General features: G+C 46.6%; 8 non-coding genes across 8 annotated transcripts; all 8 read right to left on the bottom strand.

Moving 5' to 3' along the window:
• Nucleotides 1-562: 562 nt before the first annotated feature.
• Nucleotides 563-668, bottom strand: LOC119892540. The gene has a single exon (XR_005442574.1). It is a non-coding gene; the product is annotated as a U6 spliceosomal RNA (small nuclear RNA).
• Nucleotides 669-1,493: 825 nt separating this feature from the next.
• On the bottom strand, nucleotides 1,494-1,599 carry LOC119892541. The gene has a single exon (XR_005442575.1). It is a non-coding gene; the product is annotated as a U6 spliceosomal RNA (small nuclear RNA).
• Nucleotides 1,600-2,972: 1,373 nt separating this feature from the next.
• On the bottom strand, nucleotides 2,973-3,078 carry LOC119892542. Its single transcript, XR_005442576.1, has one exon. It is a non-coding gene; the product is annotated as a U6 spliceosomal RNA (small nuclear RNA).
• Nucleotides 3,079-4,004: 926 nt separating this feature from the next.
• Nucleotides 4,005-4,110, bottom strand: LOC119892543. The gene has a single exon (XR_005442577.1). It is a non-coding gene; the product is annotated as a U6 spliceosomal RNA (small nuclear RNA).
• Nucleotides 4,111-5,027: 917 nt separating this feature from the next.
• Nucleotides 5,028-5,133, bottom strand: LOC119892544. Its single transcript, XR_005442578.1, has one exon. It is a non-coding gene; the product is annotated as a U6 spliceosomal RNA (small nuclear RNA).
• A 1,122-nt stretch (nucleotides 5,134-6,255) lies between these two features.
• LOC119892545 lies at nucleotides 6,256-6,361 on the bottom strand. The gene has a single exon (XR_005442579.1). It is a non-coding gene; the product is annotated as a U6 spliceosomal RNA (small nuclear RNA).
• Nucleotides 6,362-7,288: 927 nt separating this feature from the next.
• Nucleotides 7,289-7,394, bottom strand: LOC119892547. The gene has a single exon (XR_005442581.1). It is a non-coding gene; the product is annotated as a U6 spliceosomal RNA (small nuclear RNA).
• Nucleotides 7,395-7,804: 410 nt separating this feature from the next.
• LOC119892548 lies at nucleotides 7,805-7,910 on the bottom strand. Its single transcript, XR_005442582.1, has one exon. It is a non-coding gene; the product is annotated as a U6 spliceosomal RNA (small nuclear RNA).
• Between the last annotated feature and the right edge of the window lie 10,194 nt (nucleotides 7,911-18,104).

Here is an 18,104-nt window from a genome sequence, read left to right on the forward strand (position 1 = left end):
AACGATACAAAGAAGATTGGCGGGACTCTCTGGGCTGACTAAGTAGGACAAATAGGAACGTTACAGAGAACATTGGCGGGGCCCCTCGGGCCGACTAAATAGGAACGATACAGGGAAGATTGATGGGGCCCCCGAAGCCAACTTAGCAGGAACGATAAAGAGACGATTGGCGGGGCCCCCTGGGCCAACTAAGTAGGACAAATAGGAACGTTACAGAGAACCATTGGCGGGCCTCCCGAGCTGACTAAATAGGAACGATAAAGAGACGATTGGCGGGGCCCCCTGGGCCAACTAAGTAGGACAAATAGGAACGTTACAGAGAACCATTGGCGGGCCTCCCGAGCTGACTAAATAGGAACGATACAAAGAAGATTGGCGGGGCCCTCTGGGCTGACTAAGTAGGACAAATAGGAACGTTACAGAGAACATTGGCGGGCCTCCTGGATCTGTCCTCTGGCTCAGAGCCAAAGTTTCAGAGACCCTTCAGAGTAGTAAAGTCCTAAAACTCCAGATTTCTCCCTGGGTCAGGGTCACGCATATTTATAAAATCTCAAAAATGGCAGAAAATGAGGAACGCTTCACGAATTTGCGTGTCATCCTTGCGCAGGGGCCATGCTAATCTTCTCTGTATCGTTCCAATTTTAGTATATGTGCTACCGGAGTAACACAACAAAGCCCTGCGGCTGGGCTCTATATATAGGGGCCTGTCCCGGGACCAGCCAGGGTCAGGGTGGCTGCGCATACAGAGGCTGGAGGGGACAAACGGCCTCTAACTGGCTATAATCTGCTCAGAAATCAGAGTATGCAGAGGTCTGGGTGCTGGACTGTGGTCCCTGAACCTATAGTGACACTCTGAGACCACATCTGACCCGGTCTGACTCTGCTCCAGTTCCCGTCTGCCCTGCTGAGGAGCTCACGGGGCTGATGGGAAATCTATGCAAAGAGCCTTTATGTGTGGCAGTCAGGAGTGGCTGAAGGCGAGAAAACAAAAGACCTCCTCACAGCTCCTCCCCCTGCATTCCTCCAAGAGGGCCCCCACTGTGCTGAAAGGGCTGCTGGGAGGGGCCCAGGGGGCAAACTAAGCAGGACAAAAGATACAGAGAAGATCGGCGGGGCCCCCCGGGCCAACTGAATAGGAGAAATAGGAACGTTACAGAGAACATTGGCGGAGCCCCCCGAGCTGACTAAATAGGAACGATACAAAGAAGACTGGCGGAGCCCCTCGGGCCGACTAAATAGGAACGATACAGGGAAGATTGATGGGGCCCTCGAAGCCAACTTAGCATGAACGATGCATAGAAGATTGGCGGGGCCCCCTGGGCCGACTAAGTCGGACAAATAGGAACGTTACAGAGATCATTGGCGGGCCTCCTGGATCTGTCCTCTGGCTCAGAGCCAAAGTTTCAGAGACCCTTCAGAGTAGTAAAGTCCTAAAACTCCAGATTTCTCCCTGGGTCAGGGTCACGCATATTTATAAAATCTCAAAAATGGCAGAAAATGAGGAACGCTTCACGAATTTGCGTGTCATCCTTGCGCAGGGGCCATGCTAATCTTCTCTGTATCGTTCCAATTTTAGTATATGTGCTACCGGAGTAACACAACAAAGCCCTGCGGCTGGGCTCTATATATAGGGGCCTGTCCCGGGACCAGCCAGGGTCAGGGTGGCTGCGCATACAGAGGCTGGAGGGGACAAACGGCCTCTAACTGGCTATAATCTGCTCAGAAATCAGAGTATGCAGAGGTCTGGGTGCTGGACTGTGGTCCCTGAACCTATAGTGACACTCTGAGACCACATCTGACCCGGTCTGACTCTGCTCCAGTTCCCGTCTGCCCTGCTGAGGAGCTCACGGGGCTGATGGGAAATCTATGCAAAGAGCCTTTATGTGTGGCAGTCAGGAGTGGCTGAAGGCGAGACAACAAAAGACCTCCTCACAGCTCCTCCCCCTGCATTCCTCCAAGCGGGCCCCCACTGTGCTGAAAGGGCTGCTGGGAGGGGCCCAGGGGGCAAACTAAGCAGGACAAAAGATACAGAGAAGATCGGCGGGGCCCCTCGGGCCAACTGAATAGGAGAAATAGAAACGTTACAGAGAACATTGGCGGGCCTCCTGAGCTGACTAAATAGGAACGATACAAAGAAGATTGGCGGGACTCTCTGGGCTGACTAAGTAGGACAAATAGGAACGTTACAGAGAACATTGGCGGGCCTCCTGAGCTGACTAAATAGGAACGATACAAAGAAGACTGGCGGAGCCCCTCGGGCCGACTAAATAGGAACGATACAGGGAAGATTGATGGGGCCCTCGAAGCCAACTTAGCATGAACGATGCATAGAAGATTGGCGGGGCCCCCTGGGCCGACTAAGTCGGACAAATAGGAACGTTACAGAGAACATTGGCGGGCCTCCTGAGCTGACTAAATAGGAACGCTACAAAGAAGACTGGCGGATCCCCCCGAGCTGATTAAATAGGAACGTTACAGAGAACATTGGCGGGGCCCCTCGGGCCGACTAAATAGGAACGATACAGGGAAGATTGATGGGGCCCCCGAAGCCAACTTAGCAGGAACGATAAAGAGACGATTGGCGGGGCCCCCTGGGCCAACTAAGTAGGACAAATAGGAACGTTACAGAGAACATTGGCGGGCCTCCCGAGCTGACTAAATAGGAACGATACAAAGAAGATTGGCGGGGCCCTCTGGGCTGACTAAGTCGGAAAAATAGGAACGTTACAGAGAACATTGGCGGGCCTCCTGAGCTGACTAAATAGGAACGATACAAAGAAGACTGGCGGGGCCCTCTGGGCTGACTAAGTAGGACAAATAGGAACGTTACAGAGAACATTGGCGGGCCTCCTGGATCTGTCCTCTGGCTCAGAGCCCAAGTTTCAGAGACCCTTCAGAGTAGTAAAGTCCTAAAACTCCAGATTTCTCCCTGGGTCAGGGTCACGCATATTTATAAAATCTCAAAAATGGCAGAAAATGAGGAACGCTTCACGAATTTGCGTGTCATCCTTGCGCAGGGGCCATGCTAATCTTCTCTGTATCGTTCCAATTTTAGTATATGTGCTACCGGAGTAACACAACAAAGCCCTGCGGCTGGGCTCTATATATAGGGGCCTGTCCCGGGACCAGCCAGGGTCAGGGTGGCTGCGCATACAGAGGCTGGAGGGGACAAACGGCCTCTAACTGGCTATAATCTGCTCAGAAATCAGAGTATGCAGAGGTCTGGGTGCTGGACTGTGGTCCCTGAACCTATAGTGACACTCTGAGACCACATCTGACCCGGTCTGACTCTGCTCCAGTTCCCGTCTGCCCTGCTGAGGAGCTCACGGGGCTGATGGGAAATCTATGCAAAGAGCCTTTATGTGTGGCAGTCAGGAGTGACTGAAGGCGAGACAACAAAAGACCTCCTCACAGCTCCTCCCCTGCATTCCTCCAAGCGGGCCCCCACTGTGCTGAAAGGGCTGCTGGGAGGGGCCCAGGGGGCAAACTAAGCAGGACAAAAGATACAGAGAAGATCGGCGGGGCCCCTCGGGCCAACTGAATAGGAGAAATAGAAACGTTACAGAGAACATTGGCGGAGCTCCCCGAGCTGACTAAATAGGAACGATACAAAGAAGATTGGCGGGACTCTCTGGGCTGACTAAGTAGGACAAATAGGAACGTTACAGAGAACATTGGCGGGCCTCCTGAGCTGACTAAATAGGAACGATACAAAGAAGACTGGCGGAGCCCCTCGGGCCGACTAAATAGGAACGATACAGGGAAGATTGATGGGGCCCTCGAAGCCAACTTAGCATGAACGATGCATAGAAGATTGGCGGGGCCCCCTGGGCCGACTAAGTCGGACAAATAGGAACGTTACAGAGAACATTGGCGGGCCTCCTGGATCTGTCCTCTGGCTCAGAGCCAAAGTTTCAGAGACCCTTCAGAGTAGTAAAGTCCTAAAACTTCAGATTTCTCCCTGGGTCAGGGTCACGCATATTTATAAAATCTCAAAAATGGCAGAAAATGAGGAACGCTTCACGAATTTGCGTGTCATCCTTGCGCAGGGGCCATGCTAATCTTCTCTGTATCGTTCCAATTTTAGTATATGTGCTACCGGAGTAACACAACAAAGCCCTGCGGCTGGGCTCTATATATAGGGGCCTGTCCCGGGACCAGCCAGGGTCAGGGTGGCTGCGCATACAGAGGCTGGAGAGGACAAACGGCCTCTAACTGGCTATAATCTGCTCAGAAATCAGAGTATGCAGAGGTCTGGGTGCTGGACTGTGGTCCCTGAACCTATAGTGACACTCTGAGACCACATCTGACCCGGTCTGACTCTGCTCCAGTTCCCGTCTGCCCTGCTGAGGGGCTCACGGGGCTGATGGGAAATCTATGCAAAGAGCCTTTATGTGTGGCAGTCAGGAGTGGCTGAAGGCGAGACAACAAAAGACCTCCTCACAGCTCCTCCCCCTGCATTCCTCCAAGAGGGCCCCCACTGTGCTGAAAGGGCTGCTGGGAGGGGCCCAGGGGGCAAACTAAGCAGGACAAAAGATACAGAGAAGATCGGCGGATCCCCCCGAGCTGATTAAATAGGAACGTTACAGAGAACATTGGCGGGCCTCCTGAGCTGACTAAATAGGAACGATACAAAGAAGATTGGCGGGACTCTCTGGGCTGACTAAGTAGGACAAATAGGAACGTTACAGAGAACATTGGCGGGCCTCCTGAGCTGACTAAATAGGAACGATACAAAGAAGACTGGCGGAGCCCCTCGGGCCGACTAAATAGGAACGATACAGGGAAGATTGATGGGGCCCTCGAAGCCAACTTAGCATGAATGATGCATAGAAGATTGGCGGGGCCCCCTGGGCCGACTAAGTCGGACAAATAGGAACGTTACAGAGATCATTGGCGGGCCTCCTGGATCTGTCCTCTGGTTCAGAGCCAAAGTTTCAGAGACCCTTCAGAGTAGTAAAGTCCTAAAACTCCAGATTTCTCCCTGGGTCAGGGTCACGCATATTTATAAAATCTCAAAAATGGCAGAAAATGAGGAACGCTTCACGAATTTGCGTGTCATCCTTGCGCAGGGGCCATGCTAATCTTCTCTGTATCGTTCCAATTTTAGTATATGTGCTACCGGAGTAACACAACAAAGCCCTGCGGCTGGGCTCTATATATAGGGGCCTGTCCTGGGACCAGCCAGGGTCAGGGTGGCTGCGCATACAGAGGCTGGAGGGGACAAACGGCCTCTAACTGGCTATAATCTGCTCAGAAATCAGAGTATGCAGAGGTCTGGGTGCTGGACTGTGGTCCCTGAACCTATAGTGACACTCTGAGACCACATCTGACCCGGTCTGACTCTGCTCCAGTTCCCGTCTGCCCTGCTGAGGAGCTCACGGGGCTGATGGGAAATCTATGCAAAGAGCCTTTATGTGTGGGAGTCAGGAGTGGCTGAAGGCGAGACAACAAAAGACCTCCTCACAGCTCCTCCCCCTGCATTCCTCCAAGCGGGCCCCCACTGTGCTGAAAGGGCTGCTGGGAGGGGCCCAGGGGGCAAACTAAGCAGGACAAAAGATACAGAGAAGATCGGCGGAGCCCCCCGAGCTGACTAAATAGGAACGATAAAAAGAAGACTGGCGGATCCCCCCGAGCTGATTAAATAGGAACGTTACAGAGAACATTGGCGGGGCCCCTCGGGCCGACTAAATAGGAACGATACAGGGAAGATTGATGGGGCCCCCGAAGCCAACTTAGCAGGAACGATAAAGAGACGATTGGCGGGGCCCCCTGGGCCAACTAAGTAGGACAAATAGGAACGTTACAGAGAACATTGGCGGGCCTCCTGAGCTGACTAAATAGGAACGATAAAGAGACGATTGGCGGGGCCCCCTGGGCCAACTAAGTAGGACAAATAGGAACGTTACAGAGAACATTGGCGGGCCTCCCGAGCTGACTAAATAGGAACGATACAAAGAAGATTGGCGGGGCCCTCTGGGCTGACTAAGTCGGACAAATAGGAACGTTACAGAGAACATTGGCGGGCCTCCTGAGCTGACTAAATAGGAACGATACAAAGAAGACTGGCGGGGCCCTCTGGGCTGACTAAGTAGGACAAATAGGAACGTTACAGAGAACATTGGCGGGCCTCCTGGATCTGTCCTCTGGCTCAGAGCCCAAGTTTCAGAGACCCTTCAGAGTAGTAAAGTCCTAAAACTCCAGATTTCTCCCTGGGTCAGGGTCACGCATATTTATAAAATCTCAAAAATGGCAGAAAATGAGGAACGCTTCACGAATTTGCGTGTCATCCTTGCGCAGGGGCCATGCTAATCTTCTCTGTATCGTTCCAATTTTAGTATATGTGCTACCGGAGTAACACAACAAAGCCCTGCGGCTGGGCTCTATATATAGGGGCCTGTCCTGGGACCAGCCAGGGTCAGGGTGGCTGCGCATACAGAGGCTGGAGGGGACAAACGGCCTCTAACTGGCTATAATCCACTCAGAAATCAGAGTATGCAGAGGTCTGGGTGCTGGACTGTGGTCCCTGAACCTATAGTGACACTCTGAGACCACATCTGACCCGGTCTGACTCTGCTCCAGTTCCCGTCTGCCCTGCTGAGGAGCTCACGGGGCTGATGGGAAATCTATGCAAAAGCCTTTATGTGTGGCAGTCAGGAGTGACTGAAGGCGAGACAACAAAAGACCTCCTCACAGCTCCTCCCCCTGCATTCCTCCAAGCGGGCCCCCACTGTGCTGAAAGGGCTGCTGGGAGGGGCCCAGGGGGCAAACTAAGCAGGACAAAAGATACAGAGAAGATCGGCGGGGCCCCTCGGGCCAACTGAATAGGAGAAATAGAAACGTTACAGAGAACATTGGCGGAGCCCCCCGAGCTGACTAAATAGGAACGATACAAAGAAGATTGGCGGGACTCTCTGGGCTGACTAAGTAGGACAAATAGGAACGTTACAGAGAACATTGGCGGAGCCCCCCGAGCTGACTAAATAGGAACGATACAAAGAAGACTGGCGGAGCCCCTCGGGCCAACTAAATAGGAACGATACAGGGAAGATTGATGGGGCCCTCGAAGCCAACTTAGCATGAACGATGCATAGAAGATTGGCGGGGCCGCCTGGGCCGACTAAGTCGGACAAATAGGAACGTTACAGAGAACATTGGCGGGCCTCCTGGATCTGTCCTCTGGCTCAGAGCCAAAGTTTCAGAGACCCTTCAGAGTAGTAAAGTCCTAAAACTTCAGATTTCTCCCTGGGTCAGGGTCACGCATATTTATAAAATCTCAAAAATGGCAGAAAATGAGGAACGCTTCACGAATTTGCGTGTCATCCTTGCGCAGGGGCCATGCTAATCTTCTCTGTATCGTTCCAATTTTAGTATATGTGCTACCGGAGTAACACAACAAAGCCCTGCGGCTGGGCTCTATATATAGGGGCCTGTCCCGGGACCAGCCAGGGTCAGGGTGGCTGCGCATACAGAGGCTGGAGAGGACAAACGGCCTCTAACTGGCTATAATCTGCTCAGAAATCAGAGTATGCAGAGGTCTGGGTGCTGGACTGTGGTCCCTGAACCTATAGTGACACTCTGAGACCACATCTGACCCGGTCTGACTCTGCTCCAGTTCCCGTCTTAGTCGGGCCGACTAAGTCGGACAAATAGGAACGTTACAGAGAACATTGGCGGGCCTCCTGGATCTGTCCTCTGGCTCAGAGCCAAAGTTTCAGAGACCCTTCAGAGTAGTAAAGTCCTAAAACTCCAGATTTCTCCCTGGGTCAGGGTCACGCATATTTATAAAATCTCAAAAATGGCAGAAAATGAGGAACGCTTCACGAATTTGCGTGTCATCCTTGCGCAGGGGCCATGCTAATCTTCTCTGTATCGTTCCAATTTTAGTATATGTGCTACCGGAGTAACACAACAAAGCCCTGCGGCTGGGCTCTATATATAGGGGCCTGTCCCGGGACCAGCCAGGGTCAGGGTGGCTGCGCATACAGAGGCTGGAGGGGACAAACGGCCTCTAACTGGCTATAATCTGCTCAGAAATCAGAGTATGCAGAGGTCTGGGTGCTGGACTGTAGTCCCTGAACCTATAGTGACACTCTGAGACCACATCTGACCCGGTCTGACTCTGCTCCAGTTCCCGTCTGCCCTGCTGAGGAGCTCACGGGGCTGATGGGAAATCTATGCAAAGAGCCTTTATGTGTGGCAGTCAGGAGTGGCTGAAGGCGAGACAACAAAAGACCTCCTCACAGCTCCTCCCCCTGCATTCCTCCAAGCGGGCCCCCACTGTGCTGAAAGGGCTGCTGGGAGGGGCCCAGGGGGAGGGGCGAGCGGGGGAGGGAGGCAGAGAGTAACTGCTTCTTTCACTCAGGCGATCGCAGCAACAAGCAGCTCCTCCTCAGCGTCTGCAGAGACGGAGAGGAAACAGGCTGACGCTCAGCAGAAGCTTCTGAGATTAAGATCATGGCGTCCGGCTGCAGGACGGCTGATGTGATCGCTTACGCTTACAGAAGCTAAACTTCTGCAGACTGACAGGGTTTATATGTATGTGGGTATAAATGCTCCAGGATCTGGACTGAATGGGCAAAAAGAGACAACTCTGCCACCTCATTCACACTCGGCTACAGTCAAACTGCCAGTGTTTTTAAATCCCAACACAGAATGTGGAAATACAGAACAGATATATACAAACAGGTATATACATAAACAGGAGTGATGTTTCTGGATTAAATTGTTGATTTCATCACTTTCTTCCTTTTTTATAACTTCCTGTTTCCTTGCTTCCTGTTGTAGTTCTTTAATAAATGCCAGTGCAGTTTGATGAAGTCACCAGCAGATGTCAGCATGGGACCAGTCTGTAGAGTCTGAAGAACAAACATGAGTCAACTGACTTCAGACATTTAAATGTCCTCGATGTGAACTGCTGCTCAACAAGGTAGACAATGTTTAACTGGCAGAACGTCTGCAGGGAAATCATGAAAACAAGATCCGTAAGAAAACCTGATAGGTTATTATAGTCAGCCGGGGCCCCTCACACTATAAGGGAACAATAGATAAAATTAGCACCCCCCCCCCAAAGATTAAAAAACTACCAGTGAGGGGCCCTGCCATTCATCTCTGTATCGTTTAGACTGGGACAATATAGAGAAGATCAGCAGGGCCCCTCGGACTGGGGGGCCCCGGCAATCTCTTCTGTATCATTCCTATTCAGTTGGCCCGGGGGGCCCCACCAATCTTTTCCGTATCGTTCCAATTTGTCCTGTTTAATCATCCTGGGGGCCCCGCCAATCTTCTCTGTATCGTTCCGATTTTTCCTATTTAGGCAGCCCGGTGGGCCCCACCAATCTTTTCCGTATCGTTCCTATTTGTCCCGTTTTACTGGCAGAATGCCTGCAGGGAAATCAGGGAAAAAAGTTAGCCGGGGCCCCTCACAATACAAGGGAACAATAGATAAAATTAGCGTCTCCCTGCCATTCTTCTCTGTATTTTTCTTATTTGTCTGTTTAGACTGGGACAATTCAGAGAAGACCAGCAGGGCCCCTCGGACTTCAGGGTCCATTCTGGTTTTCAACACGTTGTTCCACTTGACATGGTCTCAGGTGGCACTCTGGTCTTCTCTGTGTCTTTCCATATGGTTTACTCTCTGGGGGCCACGCCCATGTTTTCCGCGTCATTCCACTTGAATTTTGTCTCAGGGGCCTCTCAGGTCTTTTCCATGTCGTTCCATTTGACTTGGTCTCAGGGGCCACGACTGTCTTTCCGCGTCGTTCCACTTGACTTTGTCCCAGGGGCCACGCTCGTCTCTTTCATGTTCCATCATTTACTGTCATGGGCCACGCTCGTTTTTCATGTTCCATCATTTACTGTCAGGGGCCACAACTTTCTTTTCCATGTTGCTCCATTAGATTTTTTCACAGGGGCCACTCCGGTCTTTTCCGTGTGATACCACTGGAATTTGGTCTCAGGGGCCACGCTCGTCTCTTCCGTGTCACATCACTTACTCTCAGGGTCCTCGCCATTTTTTTCCCACGTTGTTCCACCTAACTTTGGTCTCAGGGGCCACGCTCGTCTCATCTGTGTCACATCACTTACTCTCAGGGCCCACTCCGGTCTTTTCCACGTCATTCCCCTTGATCTTGGTCTCAGGGGCCACGCTGGTCTTCTCCAAAGCATTTGGAACGGATGAAGGTGGGGGACAAAGTAGGATTTAAAGTAGAACCCAAGTAGGATGTTAGATTTTGTGAACTTTTGGATAAGAGACTGGACAACCCATTAGCCTACAGTCTCTTATGGCTTTATTTAAACGGGTGTAAGACTAAAGTCCCTAAATGCTGACACTTTTCAGTTTCCGGAAATGACCCCCGCCGGGTTAAGATACTTCTGTGATCTGTTCTGGACCTGCTCAATTCCCACCAAACTGGCGCGACATAGTAATAATAATAATTATGCATTTTATTTAATGGCGCCTTTCATAACACCCAAGGTCACCTCACAAACAATATACAGATCACTGCATAAAACAATACACACAACAAACAAACCGCATACAGAATATTATTTCTTATATTTATATATTCATAAATGCGTTAAACACTCAGAATAACATGTTAAAAAAGCTTGTATAAAAAGATGCGTCTTAAGACGTGTTTTAAAAGTCAACAAGCAGTCGCTATTGCAAACATCAAGGGGAAGAGAGTTCCATAGGCGGGGGGCAGCATAACAAAAAGATCTGGCACCCATGGTATTTAGTCGAATCCGAGGTACCACAAGAGAAATTGAAGATGAAGATCTGAGAGCATGTGAAGAGGTGTAAACATGGAGAAGTTGTGTAAGGTATTGGGGTGCAAGATTATGAAGTGCTTTATAAGTAAGTAGCAGGATCTTAAATTCAACTCTATACTTTACTGGAAGCCAGTGCAATCGCTGAAGAACTGGAGAAATGTGCTCAGTATAAGGAGTTCTAGAAAGAACACGAGCTGCAGAATTCTGAACTAACTGAAGCTTATGTAGCAATTTGGAGGGAACACCTGTGAAAAGAGGATTACAGTAGTCTATACGTGAAGTGACCAGTGCATGGATAAGAACTGCAGTATTATTATTTGAAAGAAAGGGGCAGAGACGATTAATATTACGCAAGTGGAAGTATGCGATCCACGATATTATTAATTTGAGCTTCAAAGGATAGTGTGCTATCCATGACACCCAAACTTTTAACCTATGAAGAAGGATAGATTACAGTATTGTCAAGGTACTAAGAAAGATAATTAGATCTAGACAGAACAGATCGAGTACCAATAAGCAAAGCCTTAGTTTTGTTGCCATTTACCTTCAAGAAGTTAGCAGAAAGCCAATCTTTAATTTCAGCTAAACAGCTGGACAAAGATGGTGGTGGGAAAGAACTAGTGGGTTTGGCAGACAAGTAGAGTTGGTGTCATCCGCATAAAAGTGGAAATGAATCCCACATTTCCTCAAAATATAACCAAGAGGGAGCATGTAAATAATGCAAAGAAGCGGGCCCAAGACAGAACCATGGGGAACACCAGTAGTGACTATAGATGTCCTTGTTCGAAAACATTTTAATTGAATACGCTGACTGCGTCCAGATAGATATGACCTAAACAAAGACAGAGCAGTGCCAATAATGCCAATAGAAGCTAATCTGTCAAGAAGTATCTTATGTGAGAAGTGCTCAAGTCTTGAAGGACAAGTATGGATAAAAGCCCAGAGTCAGCTGCCAACAGTAGATCATTGGTTATTCTGACTAGAGCAGTCTCAGTGCTATGGTGGAGACAAAAGCCAGATTGAAATAGTTCATAAAAATTATTATTAGAAAGATGTTCATGAATTTGAACTGCAATACACTTATCCACTACCTTTGAGATAAATGGTAAATTTGACAAAAATTATCAAAATTAAATGGATCACCCCCGGTTTCTTACGATTGGGAGTAATAATAGCAGATTTAAGAGATGAAGATACAGAACCAGAAACAAGTGAAGCATGAACAATTTTAGTAATCAATGGTGACAGGGCTGGTAAACAAGCTTTCACTAAAGGAGTAGGTAGAGGGTCTAACTGACAAGTCGAAGATTTAGATTTACCTATCAGACCCACTATTTCTGAAGTATTTGGTAGTGTAAAGTTAGTGTTAGGATTTGGTTTTGTGCTGTTGTTTTCCTGTGTTTATTTGATATTGTAATGGTTTGGAGTTTTGTAGTCTAGTTTATTATTTAGGCTCATTCGCTTTAAGTTTTCTTTGTAACTGTCTCATCTCTGGTAAATAAATCTTTGTTTAAACTGCATCCTCCTCGCGTACGTCTGCATTTGGGTCCACACCTCAGCTCCTGCATTCAGCCTTTCCCCATGACAGTTAGAGAACACAGAGGGGAGAGGTGTGTAAATTATAGATTGACAGGAGTTATTGTGAAGAGTACCAGTAAGTAGGCCTAATTTCTGATGTACCTTTTCAACCTTAGATGCAAAAAAAGTCAAAAAACGATCACATAAGTCAGTGGAATACATATCCGATGGCAGAGAATCAGGTGGTTGCAGAATATTGTTTACCTCCAAGAAAAGGGACCTGGAGTTCCCATTACTAACTCCAATTATGTTGGATTAGTAATCAGATTTAGCCTTGGACATTGCATTTTTATAATTTCGAATATGTTCAGCATACATTTCTTTATGAACAGTAAGGCCAGACCTGACATATAACCGCTCTAACCTACGGCCTTTAGTTTTAAGTTCACGTAGTTCATGTGTAAACCAAGGAGCTGAGTGTACAAGTGAAACAATTCAAGTTTTCACAGGTGCAAACTCCTCTAAAATCATGTTCAGTCCATCATTGTAGTATGTAACTAGTACATCAACAGTAGATAAATCCATTTTACTGGAGAAGATGGCAAGTTCATCCGCAAGAGTAGGCACATCAATGTTCTTAATATTCCGAAATGTGATCGAACGACACGGGTTTACCTTAAAAACTGCCAATTTGCCACAAAAGGACACCAGCAGGTGATCTGATATAGACAGATCAGAAACAGTACAATTAGAAAGTGTTATACCAGAACAGCAAACGAGATCAAGATTATAAAGTATTGCTAGCCCCCCTCACCGTCCCGTATCATGGGATTTACAAACAAAACTATATCCTGGGGGAACAGACTGGTTTAGATGAAAAAAGTTGTCTGGTTTCTGCCATGTCTCAGTTAGACAGAGAAAGTCAAACTTACTGTCAGACAGTATGTCGTACACCAGAGGTCCTTTATTAGAGAGAGATCGTATATTAAATAATCTAAAGGAAAAATTGTTTTTACCAGAATCATTGCCACATAGCACTTGGCGTTACGACTACAGGCGGACATTAGCGTGTAGATGTGTTTGGGGCGGTAAAAATATGAAGCATGCAAAGTTTGGTCCAGATTTGAGCATGTACAGTTAAGTTACGTTAACTTCCTGTTTCACAGCGAAACATGGAACTTCATCACCTCACTGAGGATTTGTTACAACAACTTCCTGTGTTATGGCGAAGAGTTTAACTTAGCGGCATTAACTGCCAATTCATGACTTTTACAACATGGCTTCATCAATGCGTTCTCTGGGACAGTTTTTAAGTTGATATGTCCAACCTGGTAGGAGTAGTACATTACAGTGTGTTACATGTCATTCCTGTTGCCAGCAGGTGGCGCTGTGACTTTGAGTGAATATTGGCATATGGATGTGTTCAGGGTGGGACTCTTATAGTACATTACAAATTTGGTGCAGATGTGAGCATGTAGACTGAATTTAAAACAACTTCCAGTTTCATGGCGAATCATCAATTATTGACAGCACGCCACAGGCTAACTGGTAATAACTGTTTGTATGACTTTTAATCGTCAATGGGTTTAGACAGCACAGCGAAAATTTTAAGTTGATCGGATAAATTCCCTGGGAGGAGTTCGTTAAAGTATAAAGTGTGTAAATCACCAAAAATGACCATTAAACCAAAATGGCCAACTTTCTGTTAGGATTAGGCAATGGCTCCAAGAGGCTTTTTTGTACGTCTGGACATGATAGACGTACCACATAAATTTCGTACATGTAGGTGAAATTTTGTCCTGGGGCTGCTCTGTAGGGGGCGCTAACGAGTCATTTTTCCAAGCCCATGCTCAAAACCCATGAAGTACCAAATTTTTCCGCCGCGTCTGAATTATGTGCAAAGTTTGGTGAGTTTTCGAGTATGTTTAGGCCCCCAAAATTGAGGTTACTTTGAAAGAAAGAAAGAATGAATCCCTTCAGTTTCAATAGGGACCTCGCACAGTTTGTGCTATTGAATATTAAGGCCAAGTTATTTGGTTATTTATTATGTTCAGCTATCCTTGCATGTACCTTTTCAAAACGATGGCATTTTACCTTTAGGCAGCTTCGGCTGTGGAAAAATGAACTCACGGGGGTCAACGTACATTTACGTTAGCGCAGGAAGGGCTACGAAATTAGGTAATACCCCTGGCTGTTTTCATCATACACTGTGAAAAACTGCAGATGAATTCTACTTCAGGCACGGACACATGTTCAACACAAGAAGCTGTTTCAGCCACACAAAGGAAAATCAGTCTAGTGGGATTTATTTTAATGACCAGTTGTGTTTATTGTTTGATCATGTGACAGATGAGTTCGAACTTCAACACTTCCTGAAGTTTAACTGTCAGTTTTACAGTGTAGAAGAGTCAAGTTCAACAGTCTCTGACACACAGTCCTGCTGCCCTTTTTAGATCCTGCAGGAGAGGACTGCCTGAGACCAGGACCCTGAGACCAGAGTCTCCACAGGGGACCAGGAACACAAGCTGCACATCAGCTCTGAGTCCCAGAGAGTTCAGTCTGCAACACACCAGCACAAAAGTCACTACTCAAAATACACAAATCAATTTACACACACACACACACACACACACACACACACACACACACGCTGGAAATATAATTATTAGTTATACATATTATACATACATATATACATATAATTAATAAAGAATATCATCAAAAAGTTGATTTATTTCAGTAATTCCATTCAAAAAGTGAAACTTGTATAATGTATATATTCATTCCACACAGACTGATATATTTCAAATGTTCATTCCTTTTAATTTTGATGATTATAACTGACAACTAATGAAAACCCAAAATCAGTATCTCAGAAAATTAGAATATTGTGAAAAGGTTCAATATTGAAGACACCTGGTGCCACACTCTAATCAGCTAATTAACACAAAACACCTGCAAAGGCCTTTAAATGGTCTCTCAGTCTAGTTCTACACAATCATGGGAAGACTGCTGACTTGACAGCTGTTCAAAAGACGACCATTGACACCTTGCACAAGGAGGGCAAGACACAAAAGGTCATCGCTAAAGAGGCTGGCTGTTCACAGAGCTCTGTGTCCAAGCACATTAATAGAGAGGCGAAGGGAAGGCAAAGATGTGGTAGAAAAAAAGTGTACCAGCAATAGGGATAACCGCTCCATGGAGAGGATTGTGAAACAAACCCCATTCAAAAATGTGGGGGAGATTCACAAAGAGTGGACTGCAGCTGGAATCAGAGCTTCAAGAACCGCCACGACGTATGCAAGACATGGGTTTCAGCTGTCGCATTCCTTGTGTCAAGCCACTCTTGAACAAGACACAGCGTCAGAAGCGTCTCGCCTGGGCTAAAGACAAAAAGGACTGGACTGCTGCTGAGTGGTCCAAAGTTATGTTCTCTGATGAAAGGAAATTTTGCATTTCCTTTGGAAATCAAGGTCCCAGAGTCTGGAGGAAGAGAGGAGAGGCACAGAATCCACATTGCTTGAAGTCCAGTGTAAAGTTTCCACAGTCAGTGATGGTTTGGGTGCCATGTCATCTGCTGGTGTTGGTCCACTGTGTTTTCTGAGGTCCAAGGTCAACGCAGCCGTCTACCAGGAAGTTTTAGAGCACTTCATGCTTCCTGCTGCTGACCAACTTTATGGAGATGCAGATTTCATTTTCCAACAGGACTTGGCACCTGCACACAGTGCCAAAGCTACCAGGACCTGGTTTAAGGACCATGGTATCCCTGTTCTTAATTGGCCAGCAAACTGGCCTGACCTTAACCCTATAGAAAATCTATGGGGTATTGTGAAGAGGAAGATGCGATACGCCAGACCCAACAATGCAGAAGAGCTGAAGGCCACTATCAGAGCAACCTGGGCTCTCATAACACCTGAGCAGTGCCACAGACTGATGGACTCCATGCCACGCCGCATTGCTGCAGTAATTCAGGCAAAAGGAGCCCCAACTAAGTACTGAGTGCTGTACATGCTCATACTTTTCATGTTCATACTTTTCAGTTGGCCAAAATTTCTAAAAATCCTTTTTTGTATTGGCCTTAAGTAATTTTCTAATTTTCAGAGATACTGAAGTCAGTTTTAATCATCACAATTAAATGAAATAAACATTTGAAATACATCAGTCTGTGTGTAATGAATGAATATAATATCCAAGTTTCACTTTTTGAATGGAATTACTGAAATAAAGCAACTTTTTGATGATATTCTAATTATATGACCAGCACCTGTGTGTGTGTGTGTGTGTGTGTGTGTGTGTGTGTGTGTGTGTGTGTGTGTGTGTGTGTGTGTGTGTAGGTATATATACACACACAAATATAAAAATTTAGGTCCCATCAGAACAACGCTGCTTCAGCTTTTATATGTTTATAGTTAGTTTCCGTTTAACTGTCTGGATTTACAGCGCGGTCACGGCGTACGTCGGTGTCTCATCAGCCGGGCGAAGTGATCAGTTATACGTTTGTTTTTTACTGCTTGAGAGCATAAATGTACAGCATGAGAGTGTGTGAAAAGTGTCCACTGTGTGAGAGTTGGCAGTTGTCGTGTTTATTCATTTACTTCGTAATTATGGTGAATAGGCTGCTCTGATTGGTCGGGCTCGCTCTGACCTCCCTGTGACTCCAGACCCTGTGATGTCATAGTTAGCTGGGTCAGAGACTCGTAACGATTTCTGACATAAGAAAATATTCATCTGGACTTGAAAACAGAAAGGTTTGAAGATGAAGGTATGGAAGCTGGAAGGCTTCATTTTCTGATACTGTATGTTTAGAAATTCTGGACTAAACATTAGCCTTAGCTCCTGCTAACAGTGCTACTATTGTTAATTTACTAAGTGTCCTATATATAAGCCTTAGCTGCTGCTAATTATGCTATTATTGCTAACATGCTAATTCACCAAACGTCCTACGTTAGCCTTAGCTCCTGCTAACAATGCTACTATTGTTAATTTACTAAATGTCCTATATATAAGCCTTAGCTGCTGCTAACTATGCTATTATTGCTAACATGCTAATTCACCAAACGTCCTACGTTAGCCTTAGCTCCTGCTAACAATGCTACTATTGTTAATTTACTAAATGTCCTATATATAAGCCTTAGCTGCTGCTAATTATGCTATTATTGCTAACATGCTAATTCACCAAACGTCCTACGTTAGCCTTAGCTCCTGCTAACAATGCTACTATTGTTAATTTACTAAATGTCCTATATATAAGCCTTAGCTGCTGCTAACTATGCTATTATTGCTAACATGCTAATTCACCAAACGTCCTACGTTAGCCTTAGCTCCTGCTAACAATGCTACTATTGTTAATTTACTAAATGTCCTATATATAAGCCTTAGCTGCTGCTAATTATGCTATTATTGCTAACATGCTAATTCACCAAACGTCCTACGTTAGCCTTAGCGCCTGCTAACAGTGCTACTATTGTTAATTTACTAAATGTCCTATATATAAGCCTTAGCTGCTGCTAACTATGCTATTATTGCTAACATGCTAATTCACCAAACGTCCTACGTTAGCCTTAGCGCCTGCTAACAGTGCTACTATTGTTAATTTACTAAATGTCCTATATATAAGCCTTAGCTGCTGCTAATTATGCTATTATTGCTAACATGCTAATTCACCAAACGTCCTACGTTAGCCTTAGCGCCTGCAAACAGTGCTACTATTGTTAATTTACTAAATGTCCTATATATAAGCCTTAGCTGCTGCTAACTATGCTATTATTGCTAACATGCTAATTCACCAAACGTCCTACGTTAGCCTTAGC

The sequence above is a fragment of the Micropterus salmoides genome, unplaced genomic scaffold (genome assembly GCF_014851395.1).
Source record: "Micropterus salmoides isolate LMB-PRFRI ecotype aquatic unplaced genomic scaffold, ASM1485139v1 Ms_hic_scaffold_7, whole genome shotgun sequence".
Classification (NCBI taxonomy): domain Eukaryota; kingdom Metazoa; phylum Chordata; class Actinopteri; order Centrarchiformes; family Centrarchidae; genus Micropterus; species Micropterus salmoides.